At 35.5% G+C, this 21,827-nt stretch overlaps 1 long non-coding RNA gene across 3 annotated transcripts in view; it reads left to right on the top strand.

Moving 5' to 3' along the window:
* LOC121013115 (uncharacterized) overlaps positions 1–21,827 on the top strand; it is a 98,141-nt gene that overhangs the window by 38,050 nt on the left and 38,264 nt on the right. For all 3 annotated transcript variants that reach the window (XR_005782517.1, XR_005782508.1, XR_005782514.1), the window contains exon 3: positions 8,865–9,000. This is a non-coding gene — a long non-coding RNA (uncharacterized LOC121013115). The remainder of the gene's footprint in view (positions 1–8,864; positions 9,001–21,827) is intronic.

Raw genomic sequence — 21,827 nt, forward strand, 5'->3', positions numbered from 1 at the left:
ATCTGTAGGTGGGTCATGAACAATTGCTTCATGGCTGTATGCAGTCTGCAGGCCTTATGTTGTGTAGGCCTGCTATAGACACTACTCTTTAATTGGGCAGAAAAGTTGCTGCATTGGCTTCCCTCCCATTTCAGAAAGCTGAGTACATGCTGTTACTGCAGCAGTTTGTCTATGCCATCTTGAGGAACAAGAACCTGAGATTGGAAGTCAGACTAGGGGCTCCACAGGGTGATAAGGACCATTGCATTTTGACTGTTGAGTCTGATTATATTTATAATCATAGGGAGGTGATTTTTTGAACATGGGTTAATGTGCATTTGCCCCTTTTGGAAAATCACTAGACTTTTACAGTTCCCGATTAAAGTTTTTGGTAACTATTCGGAAAAGACTAATAGAGTACATTTGGGGAAAATGCTTTCAATGAGTGATCTTGTATTGACTGGCTGGCTAACTGTCTCTCCATCACTCTCATACATACTCAGAATGCTACAAGTGATAGAAATTTAATATTTTCAAAATATAAATGAATAAAAGTAGAAAAGTGAAAATGTTTACTTTTTTTGTTCTGTATTAAATGTTCATTAAATTAATTTTGGTAAAATTAAGTAAAATAATTTCCTATTGCTATAAGTAGCCACATTTTATGGTTGAATTTAAACTGTAGAAAGGGGGTTGTGATGGAACACCCATCAGAATATCTGCTGTCTCATATGAAAGGACTGCATATAGTGTCTTGATAGTATAAAAACTTCTTTAACATACTTTTAATTTTAATTAAAATGTCTAAATTATAATATACCAAAGAAAATAGTTTTAATTTTTTTCCATAGGTCTCTGTGTGATTTTAATGTTGTGTACATTATTATTGGTGCTTGAGTTTAATATTGCCTTCTGTAGCATTAAAATTGTTAACACTGTAGCTTTGGTAATGCACGTTTGAATATTATGTTGCTGTAAACAGCTTCACTAATGCTATATTTTCAGTGAATATTATGGGCCTTCTGTTAGTGCTGGCATTTGAGCAGTTTTGCTTTCTATTTTTCTGTTGTGTATACAATGCAAAGTATTCCCACCTGAGATTTCCCCAAAATTTCACTTGGGAAACAGAACAAATTTGAAGGATGTTTTCTGTATGTTGCTGAAATCATGCTTTGCTTTGAATCAAGCCAAATGATGAAAACAGAGTCTAGCCTTCTTTCCAGCAAATTGCAATTACCTCTAAGGCCTATAGTAAAATGACCAACTAATTGAGAACACTTGTCTTTGTTTTCAGTTAGCAAAACTTACTAAGAATGTCCATTTTCTGAATTCAAAAAGGTGTGTGTATTTTTAATGAATTAAAAGTTGGGAGCTCTGAAAATTAAAGCATATGCAGGTTACTCTCTTCCTCAAGGGGACATATACTACTGCTGTGCTCGTGTGAAGTAATAATGAGATACCATAAGCAAACAGTAGATGATTCATGTCAGATGGTTCTTCAATAACATTAGGGGGGAAAAAGCAGCTGATGTATGGGATATTGAAGGCAGATTAAGTTGTTAATGTATATTAGTATATTCTTAATTTCCTTTTAATTGAAAAAGACATATTGACTTTAATTAGAACCATTTCACAGGAACTGTCAATTAGCACATGTCAAACTAGTTAATTCAGAACAGAATTCTTTTAATTAGGGTCTGCTTTCCTTTAACTATGGGGCCAATGAAATCAGCCTTTCCTTATCTAGATTTTAAATGTCTCTAAGACATATAATACAAATGTAGACTCTTATCTATTATTAGAAGCCCATATGGATAACATTAAAATGATGATGCTGGCATTGTTCATGCAGCACAAATCAGAGTCCCTTTATGACTGTTAGAAAAAAAATGGCTTTGAACAAAGACTATTTTAAATACCAGATTTATCCTACTTTAAAGAGACTACAAAATTTATGACATGCATGTTCACATTTAAAGTATTATTTAATACGTCTGCTCAAATAAATGGGCCTATTCAAACGTTTTGTGTGTTCTATCAGCCGAAGACACATAAAACATTGTCAAGCCATACAGCAACATTTTTTCCTTAAATGAACTGTAATCAAAAAGGGAAAACAGACTGAATGATTTTTTTTTGCACAACATAAAAATAGCATTGTTAACTTTCATTGCATCCAAAGATTTAATACGAATAGTTGATACGGTGACTAAACCACTGGTATGAGCTAATGTAATCTTAGTAATCAAACTGTAAAATCTGAAACTTGGCTTTTTCTTGATGTAATGTTGTGGAATTGCAGCATGTTAGTTACAGTTGGCATGAGGATGAGCACGTAGAGTGAGTTTGCTGGGGCAGGACTCTATGGTGTTCACCTATGAAATAGGTATACTCAGTATTAAAAGAAGATTTAAAGTGGCATGTAAAAGAAAATTAATTGGAAGTCTAGCTTACTTTATCATGTAAGATTTAGCCGCTATTTTAATGAGTTAGAGTAAGCAAGGATTACAGAAATCAATAAAAAAGAATATTTAATAAGCCAGTCTGGATTCCAAAGAGAATTATCTAGTATGTATCCTCATATTTGTTCATTTGTGGTAGGTACATTTAATGATAACTGTACTGTTCCTTACTAAAGTATGATGTAGTGTAGATGTCTCAGTAGCTGCATTTGTGACAGTCGAATTAAATGAATAATTGTTGTAATCTTCTAATTTTGATTAACAGGCAAAACAGAGTATACAAAAAGATGAAAAAACAACCAGAAAAACCCTTTTCCTTCTAGAGTTGACCTCATTCTTCTGAACTGTTCTTAGAGGGACCTCAGCTCTCTACTGTGTGTTTGAGAGACACAACTTACATTTAGCATGCCCATATTTGTTTCAATCTGTAGCTTTTAATTATTTTTGGTGCCATATAGTCACTTGAGTCTAGGATAAAAGATATTAATCCTCTTCCCAGAAAATACACATAAGCAGACGTGCACTTAATGTTCAGGGTGGGAAAACGTTATGAAAAATAATTTGGTACAGGCTGCTGAAAGATGGAACCTCAGTTTGATATAATTGACTACTTGTAGTGTTGCAGACACTGTGCTTGGTCTGGGAAAATAACAATGAGCAAGATGAGCAACCTTAACATCTGAGTAACTGTGACAAATTATTAACACATTTTCAGAAATTACTCTGTGATTATTAAAAATTTTTTTTTTTTTTTTACTTTCTGAACTGGTTAAAAATTGACCTATATTTACAAATCTTGGACAAATTTTATATGTGACAAGATTGACAATTTTACATAAAAATTGACTGAAAAATACAAGTATTGAAACAGTAGATGAGACTAATTTTATAAGTTTAATTCAACAGATTTTATTAATCATTTCCATCCTAATTATAATTCCATTTTGGTTAATAATCTTAGGTGATTTTAATTAATGCTATAACTTTGATCCATCTTTTTGTTGTTTATTCACTTAAATTATATAATTTATAATAATTTATGAAGAAGGCATAAGGCATACTAATACAGTTTTAAGAATTAGTCTTAAACTCTAAACTGTGTAAAGGATCTTGGGTGGGGTGCTAATTAATTTCTTGATTATCTTTGAGTCACTTATCTGTGCTATGCCAGGGTTTAAATTCAAACAAACTTTTGAGTAATATCAACACGTGCAGAATCTGTTATTCCACTAGATAGTATTAATTCCTTTGTAACTTCAGAGGGGTCATTTGGGTGTCTGTGTGTGTGCATGTACGTGCACATGTTTAATCTTTGGGTATACTGTAGCACTGTTGTGTATGTATAAAACATACTTGCATACTTAATGTGCTTTTAGTCCCACTTTTATCCTTGGTTGTCTCTAGCAGTTTAAATTGCCTTGTCTGTTTCAGGGGCACCTGGGTGGCTTAGTTGGTTAAGCAGCTGACTTTGGCTCATGTCATGATCTAATGGTTCATGAGTTCAAGCCCTGCTTGAGGCTCTGTGCTGACAACTCAGCACCTGAAGCCTGCTTCAGATTGTGTCTCCCTGTCTGTCTGCCCCTCCTCTCCCCTGCCCTCTCTTTGTCTCTCTTTGTCTCTCTCTCTCTTTCTCAAAAATAAACAAACACATAAATTAATTAATTAAAAATTGCCTTGTCTGTTTTACCTTTTGTAAAGTTGACCATTGGTGTATTTGTCAGCAACAAAAATTTTGGCCCTTGGAAATTTACAGGATACATGAGCCTTAACTTGGTTTAATCATCTTAATGGTATAGATGGTATAGGTTATATATATATTGATAAGAATAGGCAAAAATTACTCAGAGCATATGTTTTTGAATCAAAACCATAGCCATTTTATTTATTTATTTATTTACTTCTTTTTAGAGAGAGGGAGAGAGAGAGGATGCACGTGAGCGGCGGGGTGGGGGGAGAGATAGAGATAGAGAGAGAGATAGAGAGAGAGAGACCCCATGAGGGGCAGAGAGAGAGAGAAGTGAGGCTCACTTGGGGCTCGTGTTTTTACTTGAAACAGGGTTTGTGCTCACCTGAAGTGGAGCTCGAGCTCAGCTGAAATGGGGCTAATGCTCACCTGATGGGGGTTCAAGCTCACCCCAACTGGAATTTGTGCTTCCCCGATATGGGACTTGAACTCACCAACTGTGAGATCATGACCTGAACTGAAGTTAAATGCTTAATGACTGAGCCGCTCAGGTGCCCGAAACCATACCCATTTAACTCTGACTTGGTTAGCTGCATTTTAACAGATTATTTAAATTATTAGGAGCTGTGATTTCAAATAGCTTTATCCAAATAGGAAAATTATTGAAATCACTGGAATGTTTTATGTAAAGGGATGTAACTTTCAGATGAAAAATTTGAATTGTTGGATTTTAAGAGTTAATTGGAAATTTTCTTAATTATTTCATCTACTTTTTGATCCTTAATCAACATCATATTGATTTTAATAGGGACTAAATGCACCACCCTGAATGTGGGATTTCTGTACTCCATATGTGTGTAACTAGCCCCATGTCTGCAACCTCTGACATACACTTTTTTTCTATCTATTGATAAACAGTTGTGTAACATATTAACTACATAATTTAGTAAATTTAATTTTTTTATATCTTGAGAGTGTGTTCATGTTATCTTTTGGAAAGTGACAGGGAGTTACTGTGTGTGTGTGTGTGCATGTATTTGTGTGTGTGTGTGTGTGTGTGTGTGTGTGTGTGTGTGTGTGTGTATGTATATATATGTAGGCAGCCAGTCTCAGGTTAGTTTGGTTCAGTACCACAAGTATTTATAGGGACGCCTGGTTAGCTCAGTCGGTTAAGCATCCGATTCTTGATTTTGGCTCAGATCTTGATCTCATGGTTTGAGTTCGAGCCTGCACTGGAAGCACAGAGCCTTCTTGGGACACTCCCTCTCTCTCTGCCCCTCCCTTGCTCATGCTATCTCTCTCTCAAAATAAGTAAACAAACTTTTAAAAAATTAAAAAAAACCCCAAAAAACCAAGTATGTATTAACCACCTCTTATTCAGAAACAGTTAATGTTAGCTACTATCTTGTTGAACATTAGTTAAAATGTTTATTTGCCTTTTCCTTGACTATGTAGAATCTTGTTAAAAACTAATAATGTTCAGTAAATTATTAGTTGCCTTTTCAAAATTATTTAATACTTTATAGTTGAAATAGTTTTTTAATTTTATATATTTATTTTGACAGAAAGCGAGTGAGTGAGAGTGGGGGAGGGATAGAGGGAGAGGGAGAGAGAGAGAATACCAAGCAGGCTCTGCACTGTCACCATGGGGCTCAATCCCACGACCCTGGAATCATGACCTGAGCTGAAATCTGGAGTCAGACACTTAACCAACTGAGCCATTCAGGCACCCCTATAGTTGAAATATTTTCAATACTATTATCTAGTGCAAGATGAATAATTCCATCGTTACAGTTAATAGTTTAATTTCATTCACTGGTATCATTAGGTGTTCTGGCATATGGAAAAGCTGGGTTCAAATTACAGTATCACTGTTTAGTAGCTTTATAAACTTAGATAAATTGCTAACTTCTGAGGTTCATTTCCCTTCCCTGAAAAATGGGGATAATAACACTACTTGGTAGTGTTGTATGGATTAAATGGAATATGTAAAGGGTTTAGCATCTTGTCTTTTACATACTCAGTAAATACTTGTTCCCAACCCCTTTTCAGTTTTGTTGTACTAACTGCCTCTACTGAGAAATTTACTGTTAAATAGATTTACTCCTATATGGAAATACAGATTGTTAACATGAATGCTCTACTAATTTGATAGTTAATAGATATTAACAGGGGAAGTTACTACTATCTTTGTTGCTTCAGGAGAATCCAGCTGATGACAATCACCTACTTATGACCAACAGTCCTTTCTTCACTGTTTGTGTGAAATATATTTTATGACTATCACTAAGTGAAATGGCTTCTAACAAAAACTGTTCGTTTATAATAGTTCAATGTAGAATATTCAATTTTTTTTGTAAGCTGTCTGCCCAGTGTGGGACTTTAGCTCATGACCCCAAGTTAAGAGTCGCATCTCTACCAAATGAGCCAGTCAGGCACTCCCAAATATTCTTGAATAGCAATATTAGCTCCTAAATATGTGAAAAAGATGTATAAAAATAACCTGTAATTGTACCAACTAAAGGAAATCATTGTAAATATTTTGGCGTGTTTTATATGTATATGCTGAAAAATTTATTAGGCCATTACATTTTATTCATAATTGTGATTTAAATGGCTACACAGTATTCATTTTTTAAACTAAGTTCTTTTTGAAGTTTGCATTTTTTTCCTGCTCCACTAAGTTAGAATGAACATCTTTATATATATATAAACTTTATATGTATTTCTTAGTATTTCCTTAGGATAATTCTTAGGAACAGAATTACTGATCAAAGAGAATTAACATTAACATTTGATATATATTAACCCAAGTCGCTTTCCAGAAAAGTGTCAATTAATACTCCCACTAGCCCCAAATATGACCTTCTGACAAAAGAATGAATTGCTTTTTGAATGTACAGTTTGGCTAGTTGTTAAGTCAGTTGATTAATATATAGTTTTTGGCTAATTGATTCTTTCCTAATTGATTCAGTTTGGCACTAATTTAGGAAGAGTTCGAATAACATTATAATGACCCATGTGATCTTTCCTGGGATTTTCTAAAGATAGCTTTTAATTTAAAAGTAATGTTTAAAGTAACATTTGTTGTAAGTGGTAGCTGGTATGCCAACTTGACTTAGTCACATCTTGATTTTTATATGTGTTATGAGGTCTCTTTGGGGCTAATTTCTATAGCAATTTTTAGAGGAAAATGAGATTCTTCTAATGTACAATTAAAGTATTTGCATTATTGGCAATATATAGGGAGAAACTTAAGGGTAAAAACCAGCTCATTTTATTTTGTAGAAAAATCAGAAATAGGAAAAATATGCTAACATGATTATATCTAATGAGGGAGATGTTCCATGCAGGTGTCTTTTTTCTATTAATCCCTAAAATGACTGTATGCTTTTATTTATATGGGTAACATCAGATACAAACATGTTACTAGGAATATATTGCCACTTACAAAAAAGATACACAATATGAGTTTAGAATTTTAATAAATTCTCTTTTAAAGGTGATTTAAATCTTTAGATAATGTAAGATTTGAGATTTCAACAAAGATGTAATGTCTGTGTATGCTACTTCTGAGAGTTATTTAGATATTTTTCTTCTTGCTTAGCTGTGTTTACTGCAGCTTCTAACATAGGGGATTGAGAACTGGGTCCTGTATGATGGATCTTTTATGGGACACAGAGAAATATAATTTTATTTAGTTATATTTGAAGCCTCTATCTAGGCACACTGCAAGCAATATTATTCTTACTATCACATATAGATAACAAAGTCACAAGCTCAAGCTAACAAAAAGGGCATGTGAAAGGAAAAGAGACATTATTCTTGTTTTTGCTGTTGTCAGTAGGAATTTTTACATTTTCTTTGTACATGGGCACCTTTTCATGTTTATTATACTACATTGATAGCACTGTCACATTTCATTAAGTTAACTCCAACTTAGTGAAAATGAGAAAAAGAATATTTTGCTGCTACTATTATTCTAGACTTTTTTCCTATAAATACTTACCTTTTATATAAGTTATGAGTTATTTGAGAATAAGAATGCTTTAAGGACATGTATTTTGTTTTAAGCTAGATTAGGCTGCTAAATAAGCTAAATTTGGACCTCTCCCTTCATGCTTGGTAAATATGTTGTGGTATTAATACAGACAAATACAAACATTTCTTATATTCCGTACTTGTCATTTTTTTTTTTTTTTACTGAATACATGTCAGTGAAGGCACAGCTTTGGTAAGGGGTGGGGAGACACATATACACAAATGATCCACCCTCGCACTGGTATTAGCATCCTTGGTCTTGAAACTAAGGAAAGCAGATCATAAAGTCACACTGGTAGCTACACATAGTTTATACAAAGCCTCTCAGATTTGATAGTATTCTACACCTGAATGTACAATGACAGAGACAGGGAGTGTGGGTGTGGGGAATTGAAAAGAAACAGAGAAAGGTGTAGAGAATAATGTTCTTGTCTTTTGATTTTTAATTTGTAGAATTAACTTCTTTTCTCTTAAGTCTTGAACTTATGGTTGTAATTGGAGTTAATTTAAGCATAGTTACCAAAATAATGGAATAAATCGTTTCAGACTTGGTATCTTTTTGGTCGCTGAGTATATTCATTAGCTGTAAGTAGGGCATTATGTCGTTTATAAATTTTAATGCCTTGTCATTTGTAAATATATCTCATATTTATAAAAAAAGTCCATTTCTCCTTATTTGGATTTTCTTTGCTCTCTAGGATTAATGGGCAAAACATGAACTTCACTCTGAATTTCTCCTGAAATTTTAATTTAAAGTTTACTTTTTCAAGACTCATTTTGAATTACAGAGATCATCTTCTACCTGTAGCCTCTTTTGGGAGGATTTCCAAAAGAGTAAGTTGACTTTCCGGGATATGATACTTTGGGAAACATTTGGCTTAAATAATGGATGCTTTTATGTTGGCTCCTGCTAATGTGTTAGAGATTATTCTTCAAAGAGTCCAGTTGAATACCAGTGTCTTTTGGTGAGGCGTGGGAATACAGAATCATTTATAAGCCTGATGGTAATATTTGTCAGTTTTCTTTTTCTTTTTTAAACTTTAATAGGCATCAGGATCAACTTAATAAAAAAAGGTAATGTCAGGCTTAAGATTTTAGCAAATACATTTTGGTGGATATTCCATGAGTTTTTAAATGGCATGTGAGGATAAAAATCAAAGATGTTGATTGTTTTTGTATAACCTGGTGGCTATAGTTAACAATATGACATTTCTACTTTAAAATATGTTAAGAGGATAGATCTCTTGTTAAGTGATCTTAGGACATAACAACAAAAAAAAGACACAAGAGAAAACTAGGGAAGTTTTAGAGATAATAGATATGTTTATAGTATGTTGATAGTGGTGATGGTATCAGAGGTGTATGCATAAGTCCAAACTTATCACAATGTATACATTAAATATGTGCCATTTTTATATGTCACTTATAATTCAATAAAGATTAAAATGCATGTTGATTGTATTTTAAAGATATCTTCTGGAGAAGGAAGAGAAAAATACTAAACAGATGACATCATAAAGCATTCAGTTCTTGATGTAGGAGTTTGTGAAAAGGAATAGCTTCATGATTCTTTGTTTCATTCTGTTGCCTTCATGATGAGTACTTGATACTGCTAATAATGATATTGGTGTATTCCTTGGCATTTAAAGGAATATCAAATATATTCTTTACATTAGAAAGCTTTTCTTCTGCTGAGGCTACTGATTCACAGGAAAAAAAAAACCTCTTGGGTATAATCTACAAATGAAAAACAGTTGATGACAGGAAGCAAACGTGGAGGAGGTAAAGAGATGGTGAAGAGATGGCAAAAGTGTGTAGACACTGAGAGAGGAAATATTAGAGGAAGGAAGATGAGGGAGAATGGGTGGGCTTAAAACAAAAGAGAGTGATTTTTCTTTTGGCTTAGGCCTCAACCGTGTCCTGGCTTTCTTCCTCTTGCATCTACCCTGATGATCACCCTCCAGCTATTAAAATCACTCTAATTCTGGTGCTAATCCAGTTCCTCCTGACTTTTTACGTTTGCATCCACAGGTGTCCTAAGTTCACATGGCCACCATAACTATCACTGGGCTTTGTTTTCCTCATTCCATTGTCATTTATTAGGAAGCCTTCTTTCTTTCTTTCTTTTTAAATTTTTTTGTGTTAATTTATTTTTGAGGGAGAGAAAGAGTACAAGCAGAGGAGGGGCAGAGACAGAGGGAGACACAGAATCCGAAGCAGGCTCTAGGCTTTGAGTTGTCAGCACAGAGCCTGATGTGGGGCTTGAACCCATGAACTGTCAGGTCATGACCTGAGCTGAAGTTGGAGGATTAACCAATTGAGCCACTTAGGTACTGCTAGGAAGCTTTCTTGAATATTCAAGTATTTCCACTTAGTTAATGAACAGATACACTGTGAATAATAATGCAGTGTCACTTTATGTATGCCAGGTAGTGTTCTAGGCTCTGGATATAAAGAACTTAATGAGTTGAAGTCTCAATTCCCATTGACCTTATGTTACAACACATGAATAAGTATATATTTGAATTGCTTTGGGGAGAAAAAAATGCAAATTAAGGGGATAGAGAATCACAGAGTATGCTACTTTAGAAAGGGTAGTTAAGGAAGTTTTGTCTGTGGAGGTGATATTTAAGCAGAAATCTGAATGATGTGAGGGAACAAGCCATATGAGTTTCAGGGCAGTATGTGCTTGGTGAGACAAGTGCATAGGCTTATGTTTGATGTCTTCAAGGGTCAGCAAGAAGTGCAGTGGATGGATTGGGAGAATGGTAGGAAATGAGGTTAAGAGTTAGGCAGAGGCAGATCATGAAAAGCCTGATAGACCACAGTCAAGTTCTTGGATTTTATTTTAAGAGTGATGAGGTGGATTCACTTCATGCTAGGGGTATCTTCTCAGATAAGAGCAGAGCTGCAAGGTATCAGAATTCTTACGCACTTACCCAGTTGCATTTATTAATATAAATACTGTAGTAGAAATGGGAAGTGGTTGTTCAGGACAGCTTACACTGAGTCACATTACTGAAGGTCTGTTCTACCTTCAGAAGAGGACTACAGTACCGTAATGAGATAGGTGACTGTTCTCCTGGGAAAGTTTCAGTGATAAATTCTTCTAGAGGCCAGTAGAAGTGAAGTCAGTGGTAGCCAACCCAGCAAATATTTTTGCGGGCTTATTAAATATCAGACACTGTGCTGGTTGCTTTTGCACATGTTAAGCTGTGCAGCAATTTGTCCCCATTTTACGGATCAGAATACGAAAGCTCAGAGGTCCTATTGTGCCACAACTGCTGTAATTATTCGGTTAAGTATCTGAATATTCATACTAAAGTAAGGTCCTTGCCTGAATTGCTGGGATTAATTGCAACAATGTAGATCTGGGTATTATAGTTTTAATCAGACAATGTGCTGTTAAATTTCTAAGACTATATTAAAGAGGTAATTAAAAGTCTTTTACTTTAAAACACATACTTTATAATTTTCTGGAAATTAAAGGACTATGTATGTGGTCATTTTGGAAAAATTAGAAATATTTGTTTTTTACTGTGAATAATAGCAAAATTATGGAAAGAGCCCAAATGTCCATCAACCGATGAATGGATAAAGAAAATGTGTAACGGAAGATTACTCAGCAATCAAAAAGAATGAAATCTTGCCTTTTGCAACTAGAGTGTATTGTGCTAAGCAAAATAAGTCAATCAGGGAAAGACAAATATATGATTTCACTCATGTGAAATTTAAGAAAAAAATCAGATGAACATAGGGGAAGGGAAGGAAAACTAAAATAAGATAAAAACAGAGAGGCAAACTATGAGACTCTTAACTATCGACAACAAACTGAGGGTCGATGGAAGGGAGGTGGGTGGGGGATGGGCTTGTTGGGATGAGCAATGTGTGTTATATGTAAGTGATGAATCACTAACTTCTATACTTGAAACCAATACTACACTATATGGTGACTAAATTGAATCTAAAAAAAAAAAAGAAATACAATTTTTAAAATGCACATACCCATATACACATGCTGTGACCGCCTCTCTGCTTCCACCTTGTAAATACCTCAGATTAACACTTTTCCCAATGTAGAAAGTGGATTCTGGTGGTACTGTTATTGTATTTATTTAAATAGTTGCAGAATGAGTAATTTTACTCATTTTGTTTAGTGTTACCAATTGTTGGGGCTTGCCCTAAGATAGTTTATTACTTTCAAATGAGTTTGAGAAACTTAATAAATGTGTTTGATAATTCAACGTATCTAGTGAAATTGTTACAGAAGCCATCCGAAGAGCTTGGTTCTGTAGTCTCTTTAGTAGTGATTTGAAGTCTTATACTCTGGTAGCCTATCTATAGGGCATGTTACTAAATCTAATATTTATTTGGTATAATTCATGTAAAGAAAGAACATAAAATGCGTCCCCCTTCCCGTCATAACCTCCCTGCTTACAGCCGACTGTGGAAGTATATCTCAGTCTACAATGTCACATGTTCAAGGGATACACTTTTTGTTCTTTGTTTGAAACTCAGTTTCTATTTTGAGCTTCCATTTTGTCCAGGTGACCGAAGTTTTAATCTTGATGAGGAGTGTCTTTTTCCTTTTCTCTTACCTCTGCTAATTCTTGGATCGGGGTGGTGGGTCCTACTACACATCTTCATCTTTCCACAATAGTGGCATTTGTAGAAATGTTAGTCCTTCATTTTGTTTTTGAAGTTACTTGGCCATCATAGGTTGCTGCTCATTCCTCATTCGCATCCACAAGGTATTAGCTAGTAAAATAACTTCTTACAATTTCCATGCTAATGACAACACTGTAATCTTTCTGTGGTCTCCAGACTTTAATAAGATATGGAGAATTCTGTGAGACTGCTCCTCGTCTCAGCTTTGCTGGGCCTGAGTGGGGCCTGAGAAATTCTGAGGATAATATCTCATTTGCCCCTTACAATTATCCAACCAGTTCTGTGGGATCTTCCTGCCTCCCTGAGTCTGTACCTCGGAAGTGGGATGCAGATTGCCTCTGTTCTCTTGTAAGAACAATGTCTAAATCCATTATTCATTTTACTCTTTTTTTCCCCATTCAAGGATTTTCATCAAGTCTAGAGGGTGAGAAAATCTTTTGTCTTTGCTCATTTTGTTTTTAAGGTGTTCTAAATCTGTTTTCTGTCCTAGATGTTGCACATACGTGGGCTGAATTTGACCCACAGGAGTTCATTTTACTTGGGTAATATTTTAAAAATGGGGAAAAATCACATAAAAATCTGAATTTCCAGATTTTTTTTGATGGGGCAGGGTGGGGGGGGTGGAGAATGATTTGGCAACATTGGACCCACATTTCTATATGATAAAAATCGGTTGGCGGTGAATAGTGGCTCTTTACGGGGGTTTGCTCATTCCAGTCCCACTTCCTTGTTTGTTTTGTGTTAGTCACCTGCCTGACTTGGTTAGCATATGTTTTGAATCCTTCCCATTATTCTCAAGGCCCAGGATTTTGGAATTCAAATGTTTGGAAAAAGACTCCTTATTTCTGCTTTCTGTTGTCATTGCTTTTCCCTTAGGCAAGGTGAGCCTATCTACTACTTGAATGGAGGAAGAATCTAAGAATAAGGGAAAAAATTGGCTAGTATATAAAAAATGTTAAACTACTAACATAAAGGGTAAACTACTAAATGAAGGATATTATAAGAATTTTATTTTACTTATTTAAAAAAAATATTTATTTTGAGAGAGAGAGAGGGCACGCACATGTGAGCAGGGGAGGGATAGAGAGAGGGAGAGAGAAAACCCCAAGTACACTCCACACTGTCAGCGTAGACAATGCCAGGCTCGAACTCACGAGCCATGAGATGGTGACCTGACCCAAAATCAAGAGTCAGTGCTTAGGGGTGCCTGGGTGACTGAGTCAGTTAACCATAAGAGTTCAGCTCAGGTCATGATCTCTCAGTTCGTGAGTTCAAGCCCCACAGAGGGCTCTCTGCTGTCAATGGTGGAGCCTGCTTCAGATCTCTGTCTCCCTCTTTCTGCCCCTCTCCTGTCTGGGTTCTCTCACTCTCTCTCTCAAAAATAAATTAACATTAAAAAAAAAAGACACTTAACTGACTGAGCCATTCAGGTGCCCCTTACTTTACTTATTTAAAAATGTTTTGGGCGCCTGGGTGGCGCAGTCGGTTAAGCGTCCGACTTCAGCCAGGTCACGATCTCGCGGTCCGTGAGTTCGAGCCCCGCGTCGGGCTCTGGGCTGATGGCTCAGAGCCTGGAGCCTGTTTCCGATTCTGTGTCTCCCTCTCTCTCTGCCCCTCCCCTGTTCATGCTCTGTCTCTCTCCCAAAAATAAATAAACGTTGAAAAAAAAATTAAAAATGTTTTGGGGCACCTGAGTGGCTCAGTTGGTTAAGCGTGGGACTATTGATTTCATCTCCTCTCAGGATCTTGCAGTTCATGAGATTGAGCCCTGACAGCGCAGAGCCTGCTTGGAATTCTCTCTCTCCCTTTCTCTCTGCCCCTGCCCCTGTTCTCTGGAAATAAATAAATAAACTTAAAAAAATGTTTTTTCAAGTTGATTTTTAAAATTCAGCTTTATTCAGGTATAAGTTATATAAAGTTCACCACTTGTAGAGATATAATTCAAACTGGTTTCCAAAGTGATTGTATCATTTTACATTCCCACTAGTGATGTATGAAGGTTCACCTTCTCCATAGTCTTATTCTCATTTGGTGTTATCAATGTTTCAATTTTAGTAACTCCAGTAGATATGTTGTATCTAGTTACATACATCTCATCATGGTTTTATTTGCATTTTCCTGGTAATTAATGATGTTGAGCATCTTTTCATATGCTTATTTTCTATTTGTATACATATTTTTGATAGGTGTCTGTTTAAATCTTATATTTTAAAAAATATTGAGTAGTGATTCTTGAGTAATAAGAACTCTTAAGTATTATGGATTAAAATCCTTTATCACATTAATCTTTTGTTAAGTATTTTCTCTCATTTTCTTAATGGTCTTTTGAAAAGCAAAAGTTTTACTTCTGATAAAAGCCAATTTGCTGATTTTCTTTTTTTTACGGTTCATGTCTTTTATGTCCTATCATAAAGGACTGAGGGGCCCTTAACTGAGGGTCACAAGGTATGTTTTCTTCAAGAAATTTTATAGTTTTTTCTCTAACTTTTATGTCTACAGTCCATTTGGGGTTAATTTTGTAGATAGTGTGAGGTAAGGGTAGAGTTGCATTTTTTTTTTACATGTGACTATGTGGCTCTCTTTGTTAGAGACCACTCTTTACTTATTGCATTAATTTGATGCATTGATAATTAGTTTATCATAGATATATGCTTTTTTTATTAAAAATTTTTTAATGTTTATTTATTTTTGAGGGAGAGACAGAGCATGAGCAGGGGAGGGGCAGAGAGAGAGGGAGACACAGAATCCAAAGCAGGCTCCAGGCTTCACACTGTCACCACAGAGCCCAATGTGAACTGCGAGATCAGGACCTGAGCTGAAGTCAGATGCTCAACTGACTGAGCCACTCAGGTGCCCCTATCATAGATATATTCTGATTTATATTCTGTATCATTGACATTTATGTCTTTCTTTTATTGGTATTAGTTAGACCATCTTGGTTCTCATACCTTTAATGTAAGTGTTGAAATAAAATAGTGTAAGACCTCTAACTTTGTAGGTTTGTTTTTCCTTTGTCAAAATTCCTTTAGTTATACTATATAAATTTTCATATAATTTAATTAAAATATTATTTAGTAATGTCTGTCCTCAACCTGAGGCTTGAAATGCCCAACCCCAAGATCAAGAGTGGCATGCGCTACTGAGTCAGCCATATAAATGAAATATAAATGTTGTATGAATTTTAGAATAAGCATGCCAATTATTATAAAAAGGTTTACTAGGATTTTTTTAAAATGTAATTTATTGTCAAGGTAGCCAACATACGGTGTATACAGTGTACTCTTGGCTTCGGCAATAGATTCCCATGATTCATTTTTTACATACACCACACCCAGTGTTCATCCCAACAAGTGCCTTCCTCAATGCCCATCACCCATTTTACCCTCCGCCCTCGCCATCAACCCTCAGTTTGTTCTCTGTATTTAAGAGTCTCTTATGGTTTGCCTCCCTCTCTGTTTGTAACTATATTTTTCCCCTTCCCCCATTGTCTTCTGTTAAGTTTCTCAGATTCCACACATGAATGAAAACACATGATATTTGTCTTTCTCTGGCTGACTTATTTCACTTAGCATAATACCTTCCAGTTCCATCCATATTGTTGCAAATGGCCTGATTTCATTCTTTCTTATTGCTGAGTAGGATTCCGTTGTGTGTGTGTGTGTGTGTGTGTGTGTGTGTGTGTGTGTGTGTATATATATATATATATATATATATATATATACCACATCTTCTTTATCCATCAGTTGATGTACATTTGGGCTCTTTCCACAATTTGCTCTTGTTGATAGCACTGCTATAAACATTGGGGTACAAGTGCCCCTATGCATCAGCACTCCTGTATCCTTTGGATAAATTCTAGTAGTGCTATTGCTGGGTCATAGGGTAATTCTATTTTTAATTTTTGAGGAAGCTCCGTACTGTTTTCCAGAGTGGCTGTACCAGTTAGCATTTCCACCAACAGTGCAAGAGGGTTGCCGTTTCTCCACATCCTCGCCAACATCCGTAGTTTCCTAAGTCGTTCATTATAGCCACTCTGGTGTGAGGTGGTATCTCAGTGTGGTTTTGATTTGTATTTCCCTGATGCTGAGTGATGTTGAGCATCATTTCATGTGTCTGTTAGCCATGTGGATGTCTTCTTTGGAAAAGTGTATATTCAAGTCTCCTGCCCATTACTTCACTGGATTATTTGTTTTTTCAGGTGTTGAGTTTGGTAAGTTCATTATAGATTTTGAATACTAATCCTTTATCTGATATGTAACTTGCAGATATCTTCTCCCATTCCATGATTTGGCTTAAAATTTTTTTTAATGTTTATTTATTTTTGAGAAAGAGAAAGGGAGAGAGAGAGAGAGAGAGAGAGAGAGAGAGAAAGCAGGGGAGGGGCAGAGAGAGAAGGAGACACAGAATCCGAAGCAGGCCCCAGGCTCTGAGCTGTCAGCACAGAGCTCGGTGTGGGAGCTGGAACTCATGAACTGGGAGATCATGATCTGAGCCAAACTTGGATGCTTAGCCAACTGAGCCACCCACGTGCCCTCTATTAGTTGCCTTTTAATTTTGTCGATTTTTTTCCTTTGCAGTGCAGAAGCTTTTTATCTTGATGATTTCATTTTTGCTTCTATTTCCCTTGCCTTCAGAGATGTGTTGAGTAAGAAGTTGCTGTGGCTGAGGTCAAAGAGGTTGTTGCCTGTTTTCTAGGGTTTTAATGGTTTCCTGTCTCACATTTAGGTCTTTCATCCATTTTGAGTTTATTTTTTGCATAGGGTCTAAGAAAGTGGTCCAGTTTTTCTTCTGCATGTTGCTGTCCAGTTCTCCCAGCACTATTTGCTAAAAAGACTGTCTTTTTTCAATTGAATATTCTTTCTTGCTTTGTCAAACATTAGTTGGCCATAATTTGTGGATCCAATTCTGGATTCTGTATTCCATTGGTCTATGTGTCTGTTTTTGTGCCACTACGATACTATTGTGTGATTACAGCTTTTTAATGTCTGGGATTGTGATGCCTACAGCTTTGGTTTTCTTTTTCAACATTACTTGGCTATTTGGGGTCTTTTGTAGTTCCATACAAATTTTGGGATTGTTTGTTCTAGCTCTGAGAAGAATGCCAGTGCAATTTTGATTTGGATTGCATTGAATGTGTAGATTTCTTTGGGTAATACCGACATTTTAACAATATTTGTTCTTCCAATCCATGAGCATGGAATGTTTTTCCATTTATTTGTGTCTTCTTCAGTTTCTTTGATAAGTTTTCTATGGTTTTCAGCATACATATCTTTTACCTCTTTGGTGCAGCTGTAAGTGGGACCAATTCCTTGATTTCTCTTTCTGTTGCTTAATTATTGATGTATACAAATGCAACTAATTTCTGTACATTGATTTTTTATCCTGCGACTTTGCTGAATTCATGTATCAGTTCTAGCACTTTTTTGGTGGAGTCTTTTGTGGTCTCCATGTAAAGTATCATGCTATCTGTGAAAAGTGAAAGTTTTACTTCTTTGCCAGTTTGGATGCCTTTTATTTCATTTTGTTGTCTGATTGCTGATGCTAGGAATTCCAACAGTATGTTAAACAATAGTGGTGAGAGTGGACATCCCTGTTGTGTTTCTGATCTCATGGGGAAAGTTCTCAGTTTTTTCCCATTGAGGATGATATTAGATGTGGGCCTTTCATATATGGCTTTTATGATGTTAAAGTATGTTCCTCCTATCCCAACTTTCTGGAGGTTTTTATTAAGGATGCTGTATTTTGTCAAATGCTTTTTCTGCTTCTATTGACAAGATCATATGTTCTCATTCTTCTATTAATGTGATGTATCACATTGAGTGATTTGTGAATACTGAACCAGACCTTCAGCCCATGAATGAATCCCATTTGATCATGGTGAATAATTATTTTAATATACTGTTGAATTCGATTTGCTAGTATCTTGTTGAGAACTTTTGCATCCATGTTTATCAGGGATATTGGCCTGTAATTCCCCTTTTTAGTGGGGTCTCTGTCTGGTTTGGGATCAAGGTAATGCTGGCTTTGGAGAGTAAGTCCAGAAGTTTTCCTTCCATTTCTATTTTTTGGAACAATTTGGGAAGAGTAGGTATTAATTCTTCTTTAAGTGTCTGGTAGAATTCCCTGGAAGCCATCTGGCCCAGGACACTTATTTGTTGGGAGATTTTTGATAACTGATTCAATTTCTTTGCTGGTTATGGGTCTGTTCAAATTTTCTTTTTCTTCCTGTTTGAATTTTGGTAGTATTTGGGTGTCTAGGAATTGTCCATTTCTTCCAGAGTGTCCAGTTTGTTGGCATGCAATTTTTCATAGTATTCTCTAATAATTATTTGTATTTCTGTGGTGTTTGTTGTGATCTGTCCCCTTTAATTTGTGATTTTTCTCTCTTTTTGAGAAATCTGGCTAAGGTTTTATCAGTTTCATTTATTCTTTCAAAAAACCAGCTGTTAGATTCATTGATCTGTTATACTGTTTATTTTTTATTTTGGACTCTATATTGTTTTTTTCTGCTGTAATGTTTCTTATTTCTCTATTGAAAGGTATGGATTTAGTGTCGTTGTGTTATCTGTAGATTTTGTGCTTATCGTGATGTCTCTGGTCCTTTGCAGTCTTTGCTGCTTTCCGCTCACGGATTCCCCTTAGGATATCTGGCAGGACTGGTTTAGTGGTCATGGACTCCTTCAGTTTTTGTTTGTCTGCGAAAGCCTTTATCTCTCCTATTATAAAGGATTCTTGGCTGCATATTTTTCCTATTCAGCACAGTGAATATTTCTTGTCACTCTCTTCTGTCCTCCCAAGTTTCAGTGGACAGTTCTGCTATTACCCTTATGTGTCTACCCCTGTAGGTTAAGGACTGTTTGTCTCTAGTTCTTTCAGGATTCTCTCTTCATCTTTGTATCTTGCCAGTTTCACTATGATATGTTGTGGTGAAGACCTATTCTTTTTGAATCTAAAGGGAGTTCTCTGTGCCTCCTGGACTTGAATGTGTGCTTCCTTCCCAGATTAGGGAAGTTCTCAGTTATAATTTGTTCAAATAAACCTTCTGCCCCCCCGCCTCTTCTTCTTCTGGAACTCCTGTGATATGGATATTATTATGTTTCATTAAATCACTTAGGTCTCTAATTCTCCTCTTGTGGTCTAGTATTTTCCTATCTCTCTTTTTCTCAGCTTCATCATTTTCCATAATTTTATCTTCTCTTTCACTTATTTTCCCCTCTGCTTCCTCCGTCCTTGCTGTTGTTACTTGTAGTTTACTTTGCACCTCTTTTACAACATTTCTTAATTCATCGTGATTATTTCGTAGGTCCTTGATCTCTGCAGCAATAGATTCTCTGCTGTCTTCTATGCTTTTTTCAAGCCCAGCTATTAGTCTTGTGTCCATTATTCTAAATTCTTGTTCAGATATGCTGTTTATATCTGTTTTGAGCAATTCTGTGGCTGCCATTTCATCCTGGAATTTCTTTTGCAGAAAATTCTTTTGTTTTGCCATTTTAGCTAGTTTCCTGTCTTTTACATGTTTTAATAGAGTGTTATGTATCCTGCACCTGTGAGTAGTACTATATTAAAAAGTACTACTTTTTAATACTGGCCCTTCAGAAGGTGTTTTTAGAGTGTGTTACATGCTCACTGTTGTTGTATCTCTGGTTGCTTTATCTCCCTAGTGGTGGTTTGGACCTTCCACCAAGTGCGCTTTGATTTGTTCATTGAAGTAACTCTCTGTTCCTCCAAGTTGTCTCCGTGGGCCCCTGGATATGTTTCTGTCACTCTGTAGTCCAAATTCCTTGAATTTCAAGTGTTCTGGCCTCAATACTGCTGTGTTTGAGGAGCGAGGGAACTTTGCCCCCTCCCCTGCCCCCCCCCCCCCCTTCTCCATCATGTTGACTTCTCCTACTAGGATTTTCATTAGGGAATTGTATCAAATCTATAGATTAGTTTAGGGGAAATTGGATCTTCTCCATAAATATGGTATATCTCTTAATGTATGTAGATTTTTAATTTTTATCAGCAGTTTTGTAGTTTTCAGTGTACAGATCTTTCACACATTTTGTTAAGTTTATTCCCAATTATTTCCAATTTTTGTTGCTATTAAACAGTATTGCTTTGTGAATTTCAGTTTCTAATTGTGGTATGTAGAAATACAGTAGATTTTTGCATGTTGACTTTTAATTCCATGACCTTATTAAATTCATTTATTAGCTCTAGTAGTTTTTTCTGTTATTGTTTGTTTTTTGTAGGTCCCTTACATAGGAATAATAATACATAATCACATTCCATTTATCACAAAGGCAGTATTACTTTTACTTTCTAATTTATCTGCCTCCTACTATTATTTTTCCCTTGGAACTCTAGCACAATGTTGACTAGAAGTGGTTAAAACATGCATTCTTGCTTTGTTCCCAATCTTGGGAATAAAAAATTCAGTCTTTTTCTCATTTGTATGACTTTTCCCCCTAGATTTCCATTATCAGTTTGAGGAAACTCTTTTATTTCTAGTTTGCTGAGAATTTATTATAAATGGGTGTTGTATTTTGCCAAATGTTTTTTCTTTATCTTTTGAGATGATCATATGTATATTGTCAACATGGTGAATTACACTGCTTTTTCAAAAGTTGAATATTACATTTCTGAAATAAATGCTTTTTTCTGTATCTTTTAAGATTATTTGTTTTTTCATGTATGTCTTTTTTTGGTTAATATAATTGATGAATTACATTGACTGATTTTGAATGTTAAACCAACCTTGCTTTTGTGTGGGATAAATTCCACTTGATCATTATGTATTATCCTTTTTATATATTGTGGAAATCACTTTGCTAAAATTGTGTTAAGGAGTTTTACATTTCTTATTCACGATGGATAATGGTTTGTAGTTTTCATGTAATATCATTGGTTGGCTTTTTAGAGTGAGTTGGGAAGTGTTTCCTTTGCTTCACTTTTCTGGAAGAGTTTATAGAGAATTGATAATATTTCTGCCTTAAATGTTTGATAGAACT

This window comes from Herpailurus yagouaroundi, unplaced genomic scaffold (assembly GCF_014898765.1).
Source record: "Herpailurus yagouaroundi ecotype Mexico unplaced genomic scaffold, PumYag 29, whole genome shotgun sequence".
Taxonomy (NCBI): Eukaryota; Metazoa; Chordata; class Mammalia; order Carnivora; family Felidae; genus Herpailurus; species Herpailurus yagouaroundi.